We start from the raw sequence: 16429 nt of genomic DNA on the forward strand, positions 1-16429 counted from the left end.
GTTAAACAAAAGCTTAGGTAGCTTGAAATAATTCAAAAATAGGTTTTCATTAAATGGATTTATTCAAGGCCACAACAATCAACACGATAACATTTGTTGGTTTAGTAGTATAAAGGCAATGCTCCCAGCCCTTGCACAATTTGTACAACATACTTATTGTTACTCAAGTGACTACTCAATGCAAACCGATAATTTTTGTGCTGAAAATTAATCTGAAATGCTGTGATAAAATCCATATTGACATATTTGACTTATTCTCTCAGTTATAGATACAAGATATTCTAGATTTACCCTCATAGATTCTTTACACAAGTGAGAAAAGTGTATTTTATCTACCTTACATACTGAACAGTCTAATGAGGTGTTGCTAGGAAACATAACCTTGATCTGTTTTGTTATTGTTTTCTTCAAATAATTCCAAGCAACTGTGATATTTGTAGAGTCCTTATGCGGTAACAAAAATAGTGGAATTAAATTTAAGTCTTATCTACTTAATATTTAAAAACCATCCTGAATTACAGTTTTTCATTAAGTATTCATGCTTCTTCCTGAAAAGAGAACATTATATTGAGAACTGGGCTAATGGCTGAGAAATGGGCTAATGAGGATTCTGAATACATAAGACACAAAGCATAGTGGAAAAGAATAAACCTTTAAATATATTATAACCTTAAAATTATATTTTTATTAGGAATGGAAGCACTAAATAGGCTATACTTTTTCCACTTAATGTGAGAGAACAATATTTCACAATATATTACTTATCTTAATTTAGAAAATGGTGGCACTCTTCTAATGTAAGTAGCATACCATAATATAATCTAGAAAACTTTTATATTTTAATCTAAGGAAAGTTCAAATCCAAGCTCCAAGTAAAAAGGTAATAAATCGCTTATCAGTCTTAAAGTCTCTGGTTCACCTAGTTTCTAGAACTTGACAAAGGACTGAATATACTTTCTACTGTATAGATACTTTTTAATTGTATATAATTAACAATTCCCAGATGAACCTTCGCAAGTTTCCTTTAACCTTCTGTCTGTTTGATTTCAAGACCAGTAGCTCTTGAAAAAAAAAATAGGACTTCAAAATTGGACCTCATGGAATAGTCTTGAGCCATGCTCCAGATGATTAGAGTAGAAAAATGACTCCAGTGAGGAACTCTAAGTCTTATACAACTTGTATAGTGAGCTAGAAAAATAACGAGATTGAGATGGTTCACTTATTTAGTCTTTTTCCTCAGAATGAAATGTAACAAAACAATTAAATGGGGAAAATGATGCCTTCATAATTCTTGGCGTCTAGTTAAGATTGAAAATTAGTTTTACCAATACATTCGGTTATCCTAGGAAATAAAAAGAACCAAATACTTTAATTCATATTGTGAAACTCAAATTGAAGCTGCAAATAACTGATTAAGTGGAACATTAAAAGAAAGGTCAAACCCTAAATTAGAAAGATCCCCTTTAGATGAACCACTGATATTTCTACTCATGTGTCAAGATAAAAATAAATTGCCTTCACTATGGAGCAATCTGAATCATCAACTTATTTTTGAACTAAAGTTAGTGCTCTACAGAGAATAAATATATCTTATATATATATATACACATGTAATTTACAATGGGCGGCTATAAAAATTACATTAGAAAAGGGTTTCATTCAAGTAGTATACTGGGAAAAGGAATAAAAACATTATTCCTTTAATAAAAGACATGCATGACATATACATATACGTATATGTATGTGTGTGCATATATTTGTATATATGCAAATAGACATATATATAGACACACATGTATATAGACATTAGGAATTTATGTAATTACATAATACCAAGAATTACTGGAAAGAAATCACTGCCAGTTATACACTGGGTGCATAGCACTAAATTGCTAGTTAACTTTATTAAACATATCATAAACTTCATGATTTCAAATACTTTCTCTGAATGTAGAATAGATATCTGACATGAAGGGCTGAAGTAAAGAGTCACAAACCAGGTCACTTACCACTCATTACTCCTATGTAAGCATGTATGAGATCTTAAAACTAATGTTGTATACTATATGGCTAGTATGAAGGAAGATTAGAGGTCAGTAATTAGGTTAATTCAATTGTCCAAATTCTCATTTAATATTAAATATTTTATATAAATTATTTTGAAAGCTACCAATAGGGAAAGCAGAAAATAAGCAGTGACCTCCTTCATGGTAGAAAAGATATGTAAGGAAATATCCTTCCAAACTCCTTTTTGTGACCCTTTCACATTCCTATGAGAAGCAGCATGTTGGAGTACCCCAGCTACAGTGGGTCAGAAAAAAGTGAAGTTAACAAATACAATATGTGTTTGGATTCTCAGAGGTTTAATTGTGACAGCTGCAACTTAGATGACAGTTGAATGGTAAATGAGAAAAATCATTGTATTGAAGTATTCTTCTTCATGTTAGAGCCTAGATTTTGTTTTCTAGCAAACAAATTCCAAAAAGTTTTATCCAACTTCCTTTCCCTGTAGGATTAGAAATCTAGAGCATGTATATAATTAAAATTTCTAATATAAAATATATTAGATATTATATGTAATAGTTTTTATATGTTTCTGATTATTCTTAATATAGAAAGATTATAAACTATGAAATAAGTTGAAAAATGTATTTATTCTAATGCCTTAATTGAAATAAAAATGGTTCAACCTAAAATTAGCATAAATAAAAATCATTTGTTTATAATAAACTGAGTCCATTCTGTAGAATACATGTTTATCAGACCTCAAAATGTATTTAACATGTAGTCTAGATTTGCATCCAGATTTGCCTGTCAAAAATTCTACATCATTAAGTATGAAAATATATACATATTATAAAATGTTGTCAACTAATACATATTCAATATATTAGAAAACTGTAAAATCTAGGGAAAGAAACTGTATTTCTTTGTGTTTCAGGTTCTGAACTATATTAATGCTGCCCATTCTTAAAATACTGAGTAACAAAATAAAGTTCAATGATAGAATGAATAACTGATGATAATAAAATTACTAAAACAATTACATGTCTATCAAAATCCTTCAACATTAATTATAATGATATATATATATCTTTATATATTTTAAATTGCAATACAACGTGAACATTGTATATAAAAAGACATGCTCATCCTTCAGTTTTCATTTGTTCTTATACTCCACATATGAGGGAAATCATTTGGTACTTGTCTTTCTCCACCTGGCTTATTTCACTGAGCATAGTACCCTCTAGCTCCATCCATGTTGTTGCAAATGTTAGGATCTGTTTTTTTCTTATGGCTGAGTAATATTCCATTGTGTATATGTACCACATCTTCTTTATCAAAACAGCAGCAGAATTGCAGAACCCAAGAATGGACTCATAGTTACCAAAGGGAAAGGGACTGGGGAGAATGGGTGGGAAGGGAGGGACAAGGGCAGGGAAAAAGAAAAGGGGCATTATGATTAGCATGTATAGTGTGGGGGTGGCACGGGGAGGGCTGTGCAACACAGAGAAGACAAGTAGTGATTTTACAGCATCTTACTACACTGATGGACAGTGACTATGAAGGGGCATGTGGGGGGGACTTGGTGAAGGGGGGAGCCTAGAAAACAATGTTCTTCATGTAATTTTAGATTAATGATAACAAAAAAGAAAAAAAAAGACATGCTCATCATTTCCCATTCAAAAAAGATATAAGTGAATTTGAAATTCTACTTCACAGTGTTTAAATTAGATCCCATTAAAGTTTAAGAAATCAAGAGATAAATATTGTCTTCTATAACATTAGCATTTGCAATAATAAGTTGTATCAATTCCATGTTCTCAGAGAGTATATTAATATACATTTATGTTTATTTGAAGGGTAAAAGCTAACTAGTTTATTGTGTGTCAGTGTTGCAAATGATTATCCATATATTACATTGTACCTTATGACTAAATTTTAATTACTCAGTTAAATTCTGGATTTATAATATTCTTGTTTTATGTACACATACAAATCAGTTTTTTCATCGTTGTTCACATAGCAGTGACAGATATGTCAGCATGAATGATGTGTGCTGAGACTTAAATAGCAATGCCACTAGAATCTAATGTTATACATATCTTAAATATCTTAGAAAAAGATAGTAGTAACTTACAGACATTAATTTGACAACTGAGAATGCTCAGTATTCTAATTCCCATTTTTGTAGCATATCAGTTACAATACATGTGCAAATACATTTTATTAAATGCCACCAATATGGATCTTGAAAACTTGGAGTGTTTTATTAAATGAGCTAAACTTCAAAATAAGAATGCCTAAATAGAGTATAACTTTGAAAGAATAAAGGTCATCTTTGACTATTATCTTTCCTCATATCTAAAAATGAATGGATGCTTCTATTTGCATTTATATTGTACTGTCAGTTTATCTGCACTGAATCTCAAAAGACTTAAACTTTGCTCAGTGAAATCACATTATATCCAGTGAAGTGGAGCCACCTATAGTGTTTAAAAATGCAAGCTTTGTTTCTTGTGTTAGGATAGGTAAATACGTATTCATGTCATGAATTTTAATGTTGGTACTGAAGTAAGCAGAGGGTAATACATTGTAGAGAGTATGTACACAAGAAGAATGTTTTATTACTTTCTGTATATTTGAATATAAGTTCTGTTGAATAGATGTACAAAAGGACATAAGCACACACAACTCTTGTACAAATAGAAACTCTACTTTGACCAAATCTGAGCTTCCTCATTTCTGAAATGTTTATTATATGGCTATGAGCAGTCACTTGAAAGCAAAGCCCACTTGCAATTTATCTATTTGAATAGCTTTTATTTTAAGGAGTTATTCAGTTTAGTGTTTTGGAGAGTTATAATTTTTACTTGGGTTAAACTATGAAGTAGAAGAGGTACACAGAAATTTGAATTATTTGAATTGAAAAATCAGAAAAATTTAAACAAATGTGATTATAGGTATAGTTCTGTCATATTTTCTGTCATTTTAGCAAAGGTGATTGCAAAAATAGTAATGCCAATTGAGCTGAAACACTATGAATTTTATGTATTAAAGAAAAGAAAAAAGTTTTGATAATGACAAATTATGTAGCCTCTTGTTGAGTACAATTATAAGGGAAGAGAGCTGAGTGTTAGGAGTCCTTATCCTCTGAAGTATATGCTGAATATGTGGGGGCACCAGTTGATGCTGGGGTTCTTATTCAGGGAACCGAAGAATGAACTTTGCAAGTGTTCAAGGTAGACAAGCAGGAGAGAGGCTTTTATTTAGAGATAAAGTGAGAGTACAGAGCTCCTAGTGCACTTGGGAGGGAACAAGAGAGTCCCTGGCTGGGCTTCACCTAGGGGTTTATATCTTGTTAGTATTATTTTTTTGGTATCATTAATCTACAATTACATGAGGAAAATTAGGTTTACTAAACTTAGCCCATCAACTAGTTCCCTCAACATACCCCATTACAGTCACTGTCCATCAGCATACTAAGATACTGTAGAATCACAACTTGTCTTCTCTGTGTTGTACAGCCATGCCCGTGCCCGCCCCACATTATGCATGCTAATCATAATTCCCCCTTTCTTTCCTCCCCCCTTTTTCCCTCCATTCCCACCCATCTCCCCTGGTCCCTTTCCATTTGGTAACTGTTAGAACATTCTTGGGTTTTGTGAGTCTGCTGCTGTTTTTCTCCTTCAGTTTTTTCTTCGTTCTTACACTCCACAGATGAGTGAAATCATTTGATACATGTCTTTCTCGGCCTGGATTATTTCACTAAGCATAATACCCTCTAGCTCCATCCATGTTGGTGCAAATGGTAGGAATTGTTTCCTTTTTATGGCTGAATAATATTCCACTGTGTATATCTTCTTTATCCATTCATCTACTGATGAGCACTTAGGTTGCTTCCATTTCTTGGCTATTGTAAATAGTACTGCAATAAACATAGCAGTACATAAGTCTTTTTCAAACTGTGCTGCTGCATTCTTAGGGTAAATTCCTAGAAGTGGAATTCCTGGGTCAAACGGTATTTCTATTTTGAGTTTTGTGAGGAACCTCCATATTGTTTTCCACAATGGTTGAACTAATTTACATTCCTAGCAGCAGTGTAGGGGGGTTCCACTTTCTCCACATCCGTGCCAACATTTGTTGTTGTTTGTCTTTTGGATGGTGGTGATCCTTACTGGTGTGAGGTGGTGGTTTTAATTTGCATTCCTCTGATGAATAGTGATGTGGAACATCTTTTCATGTGTCTGTTGGCCATCTGAATTCTTCTTTGGAGAACTGTCTGTTCAGATCCTCTGCCCATCTTTTTATTGGATTATTTGCTTTCTGTTTGTTGAGGTGCATGAGCTCTTTATATATTTTGGATGTCAACCCATTATCGGATCTGTCATTTATGAATATATTCTCACATACTGAAGGATGCCTTTTTGTTCTATTGGTGGTGTCCTTTGCTGTACAGAAGCTTTTCAGTTTGATGTAGTTCCACTTGTTCATTTTTGCTTTTGTTTCCCTTGCCCAGGGAGATATGTTTATGAAGAAGCCACTTATGTTTATGTCCAAGAAATTTTTGCCTACGTTTTTTTTCAAGAGTTTTATGGTTTCATGGCTTACATTCAGGTCTTTGATCCATTTCGAATTTACTTTGTGTATGGGGTTAAACAATGATCCAGTTTCATTCTCTTACATGTAACTATCCAGTTTGCCAACAACAGCTGTTGAAGAGGCTGTCATTTCCCCATTGTATGTCCATGGCTACTTTATCATATATTAATTGACTGTATATGTTTGGTTAATATCTGGACTCTCTATTCTATTCCACTGGTCTGTGGCTCTATTCTTGTGACAGTATCAAATTGTCTTGATTACTATGAGTTTCTAGTAAAGCTTGAAGGTGGGAAGCAAGATTCCCCCTGCTTTTTTCTTCCTTCTTAAGATTGCTTTGGCTCTTTAGGGTCTTTTGTGGTTCTATATGAATTTTAAAACTATTTGTTCCAATTTATTGAAAAATGCTGTTGGTATTTTGATAGACATTGCATTGAATCTGTAGATTGCATTAGGCAGGTTGGGAATTTTGACAATATTAATTCTTCCTAGCAAAGTGAACAGGATGAGTTTCCATTTGTTATTGTCCTCTTTAATTTCACTTGAGTGTCTTGTAGTTTTCAGGGTATGGGTCTTTCAGTTCCTTGGTTAGGTTTATTCCTAGGTATTTTAGTCTTTTTGATGCAATTGTGAATGGAATTGTTTTCCTGATTTCTCTTTCTGTTAGTTCATCATTAGTGTATAGGAAAGCAACAGATTTCTGTGTATTAATTTTGTATCCTGCAACTTTGCTCAATTCAGATATTAGTTCTAGTAGTTTTGGAATGAAGTGTTTAGGGTTTTTAATGTACAATATCATGTCATCTGCAAATAGTGACAGTTTGACTTCTTCTTTACCAATCTGGATGCCTTGTGTTTCTTTGTTTTGTCTAATTTGCATGGCTAGGACTCCCAGTGTTTTGTTAAATAACAGTGGAGAGCATGGGCATCCCTGTCTTGTTCCCAGTCTTAGAAGAAGAGCTTTCAGCATCTTGCTGTTAAGTTTGATGTTGGCTGTGGGTTTGTCATATATGGCCTTTATTATGTTGAGGTACTTGCCCTATATAAGCATTTTGTTGAGAGTTTTCATCATGAATGGATGTTGAATTTTGTAGAATGCTTTTTCAGCATCTATGGAAATGCTCATGTGGTTTTGTCCTTCTTCTTTTTGTTTATATGGTGGATGATGTTGATGCATTTTTGAATGCTGTACCATGCTTGCATCCCTGAGATGAATCCCACTTGGTCATGGTATGTGATCATCTTGACGTATGTTTGAATTCCGTTTGCTAATATTTTGTTGAGTATATTTGCATCTATGATCACCAAGGATATTGGTATGTAATTTTGTTTTTTGGTGGGGTCTTTCCTTGATTTTGGTATTAGAATGATGCTGGCTTCATAGAATGAGTTTGGAAGTATTCCCTCCTCTTCTATTTTTTGGAAAACTTTTAAGGAGAATGTGTATTATGCCTTCTCTATATGTCTGGTAATATTCATCTGGCCCAGAGGATTTGTTCTTGGGTAGTTTTTTTATTACTGATCCAATTTCTTTGCTGGTGATTGATCTGCTTAGATTTTCTGTTCCTTCTTTGGTCAGTCTTGGAAGGTTGTATTTTTCTAGAAAGTTGTCCATTTCTTCTAGGTTTTCCAGCTTGTTAGCATATAGATTTTCATATTTTTCTCTTACAATTTTTGTATTTCTGTTTTGTCCATTGTGACTTTTCCTTTCTCATTTCTGATTCTGTTTATGTGTGTAGATTCTCTTTTTCTCTTAATAATTCTTGCTAGGGTCTTATCTATTTTGTTTATTTTCTCAAAGAACCAGTTCTTGTTTTCTCTGATTTTTTTCTATTGTTTTATTCTTCTAAATTTTATTTATTTCTTCTCTGATCTTTCTTATGTCTCTCCTTCTGCTGACTTTGGGCCTTATTTGTTCTTCTTTTTCAAGTTTCAATAATTGTAACTTTACACTATTCATTTGGGATTCTTCTCCCTTCGTTAAATAGTCCTGGATTTCTATATACTTTCCTCTTAGAACTGCCTTTGCTGTGTCCCACACTGTTCCGTGTGTGCTCTCCTGTGACACCTGGACAATGTTGTTGTCATTCTTCTCCATATTTTGCTTGATCTCTGTTTTAATTTGGTCATTGATCCATTGATTTTTTAGGAGCATGTTGTTAAGCCTCCATGTGTTTGTGAGCCTTTTTGTTTTCTTTGTAGAATTTATTTCTAGTTTTATGCCTTTGTGGTCAGAGAAGTTGGTTGTTAGAATTTCAATCTTTTTAAATTTACTAAGGCTCTTTTTGTGGCCTAGTATGTGGTCTATTCTGGGAAATGTTCCATGCACACTTGAGAAGAATGTGTATCCTGTTGCTTTTGGGTGTAGAATTCTGTAAATGTCTTCTAAGTCCATCTGTTCTAGTGTGTTGTTCAGTGCCTTTGTGTCCTTACTTATTTTCTGTCTGATGGATCTGTCCTTAGGAGTGAGTCGTGTGTTGAAGCTCCTAGAATGAATGTATTTCATTGTATTTCCTCCTTTAATTCTGTTAATATTTGTTTCACATATGTTGGTGCTCCTGAATTGGGTGCATATATATTTATAATGGTTATATCCTCTTGTTAACTGACCCTTTTATCATTATGTAATGTCCTTCTTTATCTCTTGTTACTTTCTTTGTTTTGAAGTCTATTTTGTCTGATACAAGTACTGCAATACCTGCTTTTTCTCCTTATTGTTTTCATGAAACATCTTTTTCCATCCCTTAACTTTTAGTCTGTGTATGTCTTTCGTTTGAGGTGAGTCTCTTGTAAGTAGCATATAGATGGGTCTTGCTTTTTTATCCATTCTGTTACTCTGTATCTTTTGATTGGTGCATTCAGTCTTTACATTTAGGGTGATTATTGACAGATATGTACTTATTGCCATTGCAGGCTTTAGAGTCATGGTTAACAAAGGTTCAAAGGTATTTTCTTTGCTATATAACCATCTAACTGTTGCCAAACTGTATTATTAAGCTATTATAAACACAGTCTGAAGATTCTTTATTTCTCTCCCTTCTTATTCCTCCTCTTCCATTATTTATATGTCAGGTGTTTTATTCTGTACTCTTTTGTGTTTCCCTTGACTGCTTTTGTGAGTAGTTGATTTTACTTTTTGCCTTTAGTTAGTACTTGGTTGGTCTGCTTCCTTTGGTGTGATTTTATTTTCTCTTTTGACATCTATTTAGCATTAGGAGTGCTTCAATCTGGAGCAGTCCCTTTAAAATACTTTGTACAGGTAGTTTGTGGGAGGCAAATTCCCTCAACTTTTGCTTGTCTGAGAATTGTTTAAACACTCCTTCATATTTAAATGATGATCGTGCTGGATATAGTATTCTTGGTTCAAGGCCCTTCTGTTTCATTGCATTAAATATATCATGCCATTCTCTTCTGGCCTCTAAGGTTTCTGTTGAGAAGTCTGATGTTAGCCTGAAGCGTTTTCCTTTGTAGGTGACCTTTTTTCTGTCTCTGGTTTCCTTTAATACTCTGTCTCTGTCTTTGATCTTTTCCATTTTAATTATTATATGTCTTGGTGTTGTCCTCCTTGGGTCCTTTGTGTTGGGAGTTCTGTGGGCTTCCATGGTCTGAGAGACTATTTCCTCCCCCAGTTTGGGGAAATTTTCAGCAATTATTCCTTCAAATACACTTTCTATCCCTTTTTCTCTCTCTTCTTCTTCTGGTACCCTGATAATGCAAATATTGTTCCATTTTGATTGGTCACAGTCCTCTTAATGTTCTTACATTCCTGGAGATCCTTTTTCTCTCTCTGCCTCAGCTTCTCTTTATTCCTGTTCTCTGATTTCTGTTCCATTAATAGCCTCTTGCACCTCATCCAGTCTGCTCTTTAGTCCTTCCAGAGATTGTTTTATTCCTGTATTCTCCCTCCCTACTTGCTCTTTTAGCTCTTGCATATTTCTCTGCAGATCAATCAGCATGGTTATGACCTCTATTTTGAATTCTTTTTTGGGAAGATTGGTTAAATCTATCTCCCCAGGCCATCTTTCAGGGGTTGTTGGGGTAATTCTGTACTGGACCAAATTCTGCCTTTTCACGGTGATAGAGGTAGTTGGAGGCAGGTAGTGCATGTGTCAGATGGGAGAACAAAGTCCTTTCCTATTTGCTGGTTTCCTTGCATTTCTCTGCTGCCTGTGTCTGTTACCTGCACTCCTGGAGCAGCCTGTGTATTAATCCCCTAAGCTTCCGTGTGCAGGGTCGCTCTCAGGGTAGTCCAGAGTCCTGTGGAAGTGGCAGGTGTGCCAGGTGTGCTCACCTGTGAGAGCGGCACCCCTCATTCTTTGCCCCGGTTTCCTCTGCCTGCGCTGGGCAGCTGTGTGCCAGCAGTGACCTTTGGGTCTGGCATGGTGGCTGCATGCTGGAAAGATATTCTGGATGGCTGCTGGGGGTGTGGCCGCTCCCCGGCAGCTCTGCCCCCACCGCAGGCATGTGTGGCTGCTCCCAGGCTGTTCTGCCACTGCTGTGGGTGGACGTGGTCACTCCTCAACTGCTCCACTGCAGCCGAGGGCTCATGCGGCTGTCCCTGGCTGCTCCGCAGCTGCCACAGGCACACACAGCCGCTCCTGGGCTGGTTTATATTTTAAACTGTGTGACCTGTTTCTTCACTGGTTCCCTCTGGAATGCTGTCTTTTGTTTTAACCAATCCCACTGAAGTTTGCCTATATTCCTAATTTGGTGTTTCTATCCTAAAGAATTTGTGTGGCACTAACTTTGCTTAATGTTTAACCGGGAGTGTTCATAAGAGTTTCTTTGCACATTGCTACATTGTTCTGACTGTAATTATCCTGTTTTGCTTCTTCCCGAGGTCCTCACCCTACTCTGTCTAAACCCATTATCCCTGTCTCACTGTGAGGTAAGTGGTGTTTTTGATAGCCAGTCATGTTTATGGGCCATGATTTGGCAGGTTAGGCATGTGACTGTATTAATTCTACATTGCTGTGAAATAAATTACCCTAAAAGATTTGGCTTAGAATAGCTAAACTTTTATTATCTTGTAGGTTCTTTTTGTCAAGTATTTGGATACAAATTAGCTGGGTGACCCAGGGTCTCTCACAAAGCTATAGTAAATATATGATCTGGAGCTACACTCATCTGAAGGCCCCAACCCAATGAGAGGAAATCTGCATACAAGCTCACTCATGTGTCTCTTAGCTGGCATCAGAATATCTACTTAAAGCAAAACATACATGTATTCACCAGTTTCAAGTTACATTGCTGTTGGGAAGGCTATTGCCCCAAAACATTAGTTATTTGCATGTTGACCTCTCCACTGGGGTATTACATGACTGCTGTCTCACCTCAAGTGAGGGTCCTGAAAGAGAGGAAGAGAGAAGAGAGAGAAAGATTGAAGTTACAGTCTTTTTAGAACTTAATATAGGAAGTCATATCCCATATCTTTTGCAGTACTCTATATATTAGAAGCAAATCAGCAGGTCTAGCCAACACTCAATGGGAGACACTTATACAAGGGCATAAATACCAGGGTAAGGGTTCACTGTTAGTCATTGTAAGGACAGCCCACCTCAGTGGCTCTGGTGAGCAGCTTTCATTCACTTTCAGATTCACAAGTGCTGATCACCATATGTAAAAGTAAGAAGTAGGAAAGATCTTTGAAAAGTCATGCTAGTTTCAGTTCAATTCAATCTTTCAATAGGTTTATGGTTATCCCAGGGAGCTAACATGCACAGTGTTCCTTAGGGCCAGTAACCTCTGGAAGTTAACAAAAGAAAAGGTACACTGTCTGCAAGCAGATCACACCATCTTAGACCTCAGATTGGCTCTTCAAGCAACTTTGATAATAAAATATTCAGCATGAAGTAAGAAATAACAAAGAATATGAGCATATGAAGAGATAAGACATGGATGAAAACTCCTCCCCCCAAAAAATGAGAATAATGACAAATCCACAGGATTTCCACTTTTCAGGATTATAAGGCACAAACTTACTACATATATATTATGTAGTGGATATATACTATATATATACAACATATATACAACATATATATATATATATATATATATGTTGGTGCCTTCTAAGAAACCATTTCACTTGTTTTCACATTTATAAGTATAATATTGCTCACTATATTCCCTTATTATCATCTTAATATTTAAAGAAATTCCTTTCTTTCATGACAAGATTTCAAAATGACATATTTCCCTCTAAACAGTGATATGACTGCAAACTACAAATTTTGATACATTGTATTTCCATTATTTTTCTATTAAAATGTTTTCTAATTGACTTTGTATTTATTTTTTGTCTTATAAATTATTTTGAAGTGTGTTTTTAATATTTGAATTATTTTCTATTTCCTGTTTACTTTTTTGTTTTTATTTTTATGTTTTCATCTATTGTAGTCAATACACACTCTGATTTTGACTTTTTTAGATTGATTCGAACCTGGCTCATGTACCATGTACACTTGAAAATATGTTGGATTTCTCAGTTGTTAGAATTCTTTAGATGTCAATTATATTGATAGTTGATAGTGTTTTTAAGACCTATGATATTACCAACTGTTTTCTAGTTATTTTATCAAATGTTGAGAGAGAAGTATAAAAATCTCCTATAATTTTGGACTTTTCTATCTCCTTTAACTCTGTCAATTTTTTATAGCTACATTGTTAGACATATACATATTTATAATTATTAAGTTTTCTTGATGAATGATCCTTTCTACCTTATCAAGTGATAATCTCTTCATATGAATAGTACTGCCTTAAAGCCTACATTATCTGATGTTAAAATAGCCACCTCAGCTTTTTAGTACTTACTGTTTGCATGGTATAACATTTATTTTCCATTTATTTTCAAGCTATACACAACTTTTTATTTAAAATATGTCCTTTACAGGCAAGATGCAATAGGATTTGTTTTTTTACCCACTCTTTAAATCACTGGCTTTTATCCTTAACTGTGATGGATTGTTCATATGTAAATGGTTTTTCACTAAAGCCTTTTCTATTTTTTAGATTTAATCCAGGATACCATATAGAATTTAATCATATGTTTCCTCAGTGTCCTCTAAACTGTGACAGATTCTTAGTATCTTGGCTTTATAATCAACATTTAAAAAATGGTCATAAATTTTATAGAATTTCCCTCAGTTATTTTTAGATGTTTTTTCATAATTAGACTGAAATATGGGATATTTGGGAAGAACATAACAGAGATGAAGTATTTTTCCCATTGTATGCCATCACAGGGTATAAGATATTAATATGACTTATTATTGTTGATGCTAACCTCACTTGACAAACAAGACCCAATGGTCCCTCATTATACATGGTTTTGCTTTCCATTGTTTCAATAACCCATGGTCAACCATGGTCTGAAAGCAGATGATCCTCCTGCTGAAAGCAGATGATCCTCTTGGCATATATCAGAATGTCAACAGTGGCCAAATGCTGTCATAATGCCTTTGTCATTCACCTCACTTAATCTGATCACAAAGGAATTTTTATATCATATCATCATAAGAAGAGTGAGTATAGTACAATAAAATATTTAGAGAGACAGAGAAGAGGCCACATTCATGTAACTTTTATCACAATATATTATAATTATTCTATTTTATTATTAGTTATTGTTAATCTCTTACTGTGCTTAATTTGAAAATTAAACTCTATCTGTGGTTCAGGAATTCACTGGGGGTCTTGGAATGCATCCCCTGCAGGTAAGGGGGGAATGCAGTATCATCTGCCAAACTCCCCGCTATAAAGTTACTATTTTTAAATTTCTGTTTTCTGTATTTTAAAAGGAAGTTATGTTCAGCCTACACTCAAGGTGATGGGAATTAAGCTGGACCACAAGGAAGGAGAATTATCAAAGATTTTTTTGAACATGTTAAAATCACTACAGGTATTTGAGTGTATACAAACATCTTATTTCTCCTTAATGATTTGCCCACTAATTTCAGAATTCTTCAGTGGATCTTGCCTGTAGCAATCATTAATGGGATGTTCTAAAGCCCATTTTATCCTTTCCTTCTTCATTCCTACATCTATTATTTGAAATTCTTCCATAAGGAAGATTTGTTACTCCTATGCATTTATTTACTATCCAATAATATATTAATATGATCTTATATATATTTATTGTATTTTCGAGATTATTGTCCAGTACCATTATTTGCAATGTTTTTCAAATTGTTCAACTTTTGGACACTGAGAATTCATCCATATTTATTCCAAATATTTTACCTGCCACACATTTTTTAATCCATTTTTGAAGCACTTCTTTGCTTTCTGGCCTTGAAAGTTGATTCTGTTTCATCATATTTTTGATGCCCAAAACCCTAAAATAAACCATTTCTCCAAGGAATCCTTGTTCCTTTTACTACAAAATAGTATTTAGAAACCAAGATCTGGGTGTTAGGTATGATCATACTGCTAGTATGTCATTAATTCTAGGGCAGTTCAGGAAAAAAAAAAAGAGAACAAAACCAAATAAAAACAATGCAGTAACATATCTGTTTACAGACTCATGCATACACACTTACCTATAGACCTGTTCTGTTTCTCTCTGCATATATAAATTTAAATAAACATGAGTTCATAATATTATTTCTGTAACTCTAATCCATGTGCACAGAGATAATTTTAGGCATTACCCATTGCTTATTTATAACTTCCTTCACTGAAAGTAAGACGTCTGGCTCCCATTAATTACAATTTGTTTGCACATTTGTTCAACTTAGCACCCATGCAAAGAAATTTGGAACTAGTAACAATACACCTGTGTAAAACAAATTTACCAACTAGAGTGATGTTTATGTATTATGGGTAATATTGCAATATTTCCAGAACCTCTCACCTAGCCTTAGCACATTTCCATATCAATAGGGGTTTCCAAGGGGTAGAAAGAAGTAGTTGAACTCCATATCAATTGGTGGTTACAAAGCGAGTGGAGAGTGAGTGGGCAACTAGACGAGAGAGGTATTTCAGGGGTCTTTTTGCAACCAGGTCACAAGAGACACAGGTGAACAGAAGTAGACAATTGTTTGTAAGCAATAAATGTGTTTCTCCCACTTTATTTTGCCCTTTCAGTGATTTTGGCTTCAAAGGTTATTTGTTCCAGGCTGGGAACATAATTTTCCCCAAAGTTACAGCTGGTGGTAATCAGCAAGACCTCTGAACATGAAATCTGTCTTCATGGTGTGACACTTGGGCAAGCTTCCCCTAGAGATGGTATGAAGATACCAGTAAAACCCCTGTGGATGGAGGGGAGGCCTAGTGGCTACTGTGGTGCAGGGTGATGACTCACCATTCCCTCCATCAGAGTTGGATGGTGTGGCTTTCACCCAGGAACACCCCATCCATGGAACTTCCACTCAGGGAGAACCTAGTGGGGAATTAGTCTAGGGTAAAGCATGTGTTAGACAGGTGGGCCCTTCCCAGTTGGGGTAGAGGGATTCATGAAGACACTAGAAGCTGTGAAATCAGACCTCCATGAGATAGAAGACTGTTTAAAGCCCCTGAATGGCCATGTGGCAGCTGGGATTATGGGGTTTTTGTTTCTCGAGATAGTGGAAAGGGTTCTCGAGGAGGGAGACATACTTTGGCATCTCACATAGCAGGGCAATGACCTATGAGATGCACTTAAGAAAGAGAAATAATTAATGAAAAGACAGGTCACACTCCAGAAGATACATTAGCAGTGAGGGAGGCAGCAGGAGAATCCATAATGCAGGATGTCATGGGGGAGAAGAAGGAAAGAGTGGTGTCTTCAGCCCAGAGATGGTAGAGGAGATGTCAGGGGAGGATGAGGGGGAGGGTCTAA

This window comes from Manis pentadactyla, chromosome X (assembly GCF_030020395.1).
Source record: "Manis pentadactyla isolate mManPen7 chromosome X, mManPen7.hap1, whole genome shotgun sequence".
Lineage (NCBI taxonomy): Eukaryota > Metazoa > Chordata > Mammalia > Pholidota > Manidae > Manis > Manis pentadactyla.